The sequence below is a fragment of the Pristiophorus japonicus genome, chromosome 26 (assembly GCF_044704955.1).
Source record: "Pristiophorus japonicus isolate sPriJap1 chromosome 26, sPriJap1.hap1, whole genome shotgun sequence".
NCBI lineage: Eukaryota > Metazoa > Chordata > Chondrichthyes > Pristiophoridae > Pristiophorus > Pristiophorus japonicus.
The window spans coordinates 18,557,171-18,561,218 of record NC_092002.1 but is presented as its reverse complement, the minus strand read 5'-3'; positions in this window follow the sequence as shown (position 1 = coordinate 18,561,218).

Sequence of the window (4,048 nt, the reverse complement as noted above, 5' to 3'; positions counted from 1 at the left end):
ACTGGCGACCTGCCGTCTTCTCCTCCTCCAACACGTGATGAGTTCCATGGCTGTGGCCCCCTGCCCTCCCACCCTGAACCCCGGTGGGCCACTGACTCTCCCAATGCCTGCCCCCAACTAGGCCTTGGACCACCTTCATTGGAGTACTAGGATAGGCAAAGGCACACGGAAGACAGGTACGAAGGGAAATGAACAAGGATGATTAGTTTAATTTTGTATGTATTATGTAATGATTAAATTTATAAAATTGGATTGGAATGTGCATTTTCTGGTGGTTTTTATTTTTGTATTGTCGGAAAGAGGATGATGTGATGGTCAGTGATAGAGGAAATGTATGGAGTGTGAGACTGTTGGTGAATGGGGAAATGTGGTTAAGATTATTGGTATCACGTAGAGCCGGGCAGAAATGGGATGTCTACGTTATAGCCTCCCTTCCTCACAAGGAAGATCCGGGTATCTGCAGGCCCATCAGTTTAACATCAATAATTGGTAAGATGCTTGAAAGAATCATAAGGGATGCAATATATGAATACTTGGAAAGGGAGGGACATATTCGGGACAACCAACATGAGTTCATAAAAAAGAGGTAATGTCTCACAAATCTAATTGTATTTTTTGAAAAAGTTACAAAGTTAGTAGATGAGGGAAGCCCAGTAGATATTGTCTACTTAGATTTCCAAAAAGCTTTTGACAAGGTACCGCAGAAGAGGCTTCTCTATAAGATCGGAGCCTCTGGTATGAGTGGAAATATATTGAACTGGATTCAGAACTGGCTGGTAGGACACAGGCAAAGAATAATTATAGATGGATTTGGACCAGTTTGGAGACTGGTCACCAGTGGTGTCCCACAGGGATCAGTATTGGGACCGTTGCTTTTTATTATTTTAATTAATAATCTGGATTCTTTTGCGACACAATTTTCAAATTTGCAGATGATACTAAGATTTGTGTGAGTGCTAAAAGAGGCTCATCTGATTACTGTGTTGGGAGATTGGGCTCAAGACTGGAAAATGATGTATAACTTAGATAAATACAGTGTTATGCATGTGGGCAGGGCAAATGCTCAACATTCATATACCCTCCAGGGAAAGGCATAAGGCATTAATGATGGTGGAGGTAGAAAGAGATTTGGGCATTCTAGTGCATACATTCTTAAAGGTACACCAGCAATGCCGTGCAGCGATAGCTAGAGCAAATAGGGTGTTGGGGTGTATCCATAGGACAATTGAATTTAAGATGAAGCATACTGTTTTGTCTTTGCACACGTCCTTCATCAGGCCACATTTGGAATACTGTGTCCAGTTTTGGTCTCCTCACATGGTGGGTGATATTGAGACTCTGGAAAGGGTGCAGAAGAGGGCCACCAAGCTAATTCCACGTCAAAGCATCTTAGGTTATCAAGATAGGTTAAAAGAGTTGGGACTCTTTACCTTAGAGCAGCGTAGATTGAGGGGGGATATGATTGAGGTTTATAAGATAATGAAGGGAATAGACAATGTTCCAACTGACAGGGGTCACAAATTTAAGTTGTATTGGGCTCGATCTAGGTTAGATGTCAGGAGGTGTTCTTTTCACAGAGAATAGTAGATCTCTGGAACAAGCTGCCGTTTCATGTGGTGGATGCAGACTCACTGAAAGACTCAAGCGAAAGCTGGATTTGTTTCCGGCTGTGGCGGAGATCACTTCTTACAGAAGGTAGGTACTTCAAGGAATTTAATGGCCAGAGTGATCTCCCAGACCCATTTCGATCGCCTAGATGGATCGGAGAGGAATTTCCCAGATTTTTTCCCCCAAATTGGCCGAGGTTTTTTATCTCTTTTTTTGCCTCTCCCAGGAGAGGACATGGTTTCAGGTGGAGTGCAGTGTATATGTGGTGATATACAAGGTGTTGCAATTGTGTGGGACAGGCTCGATGGACCAGATGGTCTTTACCGGTCTGTATGTTCGTATGTTCCTCCACTTCCAGTTGCACTTCCTCCTCCATCTCTTCTCTGTGTTCCAGCTTCTCGCTTGATAGGTGTTGGCAAGGACTGCTTTTTTTTTATTCGTTCACAGGATGTGGGCATCCCTAATTGGTTATTGCCCATCCCTAATTGGTCTTGAACTGGTGCAGTCTCAGTGGGGACGGTACTCTCACAGTACTGTTAGGGAAGAAGCTCCAGAAATTTGACCCAGCAACAATGAAGGAATGGCGATATGCTTCCAAATCAGGATGATGTATGACTTGGAGGGGAACGGGGAGGTGGTGGTGTTCCCATGTGCTTGCTGCCCTTGTCCTTCTAGGTGGTAGAGATTGCGGGTTTTGAAAGTGCTGTCGAAGAAGCCTTGGTGAGTTGCTGCAATGCATCTTGTAGATGGTACACACTGCAGCCATGGTATACCGGTGGTGGAGGGAGTGGATGTTTAAGGTGGTGGATGGGGTGCCAATCAAGTGGGCTGCTTTGTGATGGTGTCGAGCTTCCTGAATGTTGTGGGAACTGCACTCATCCAGGCAAGTGGAGAGTATTCCATCACACTCCTGACTTGTGCCTTGTAGATGGTGGAAAGGCTTTGGGGAGTCAGGAGGTGAGACAATCACCGCAGAATACCCAGCCTCTGACTTGTGCTTGTTGCCACAGTATTTATGTGGCTGGTCCAGTTAAGTTTCTGGCCAGTGGTGACCCCCAGGATGTCGGTGGTGGGAGATTCGGCGATAGTAATGCCATTGAACGTTAAGGGGTGGTGGTTAGACTCTCGCTTGTTGGAGATAGTCATTGCCTGACACTTGTTTGGCGCGAATGTTACTTGCCACTTATCAACCCAAGCCTGAATGTTGTCCAGGTCTTGTTGTATGCGGGCATGGACTGCTCCATTATCTGAGAAGTTGCAGATGGAACTGAACACTGTGCAGTCATCAGCGAACATTCCAGCTTCTGACCTTATGATGGAAGGAAGGTCATTGATGAAGCCACTGAAGATGGTTGGGCCTAGGACACTGCCCTGAGGAACCCCTGCAGAGATGTCCTGGGGCTGTGATGATTGACCTCTAACCACTACAACCATCTTCCTTTGTGCTAAGTATGACACCATCCAGTGACGAGTTTTCCCCCTGATTCCCATTGACTTCAGTTTTACTAGGCCTCCTTGATGTTCCCTCATAATGGTGAAGGTGTGTAGCATGCAGCATACTACTGCAAATCTTGATACCCACTCAGTTGACTACTGCAGAGCTCCTCCAGAGCGGTCCAGGCAGCGGAAACATTGCTTGAGGACGCCAATGGGGTGGTATGTAATTTTCCTTGCGTCAGCATGGCTCTCATTGTAGGTCTGCTGTGCCCAAGTGCTTGGGTTCCAGATTTGTGTCATGAACCATGTTAAGAGTGGATAACTCTTGTTACCCAGTAGCCAGCCTTTGACTTGCTGTTATGGGTCAAATACAGGTGGCACAAAGAACTGCCACAGACTGAAGGAATCATTACTGCTGACAGGATAATGGGCATTTACCTGCTGAATGAGCTGCCTGTGGTCACACACCAGCTGTACATTAAGGGAGTGAAATCCATTTTGATTCATGAAATTGGCCGAATTCACATGAGATGCATGAAAAGCAATGTGTGTGAAGTCAATGGCACCTTGCTCCATGTGGAAGCCTGCAATCGGTGAAGATCCTTGTGGTTGCTTTGCCTGCTTATCTCTGGCAAGAGGGAATGAGCTGAAACAGTTTGTCTGTATATAGAGAGCCTCAGTGACATTCCTGATATGCACTGCCAACTGCGAGACGATAAAATATAAGAGTCACGGTCACCTTGACAGCCACAGGCAATGCTGTCCTTGCCCTGCTTTGAGGTTGCAGTTGCGGCTGCAGCAGTTGGCAGATTTCAGTCACAAAGATGTCTCGTGTATTGGCCTTCGCTGAAGTTGAGTTAAGAGAATTGCTCCCTGAGGACCCTCGGCAGATATGGTCTCGTGCTGAGAACCCTTCTCCCCCTCCTCTTCCCTCTTCTAGCAGCTAGTCCTGCTCTTCGTAGCCTCTCCATTCTTCCAGTCATGTTCGATTCCCAGAGGAAGC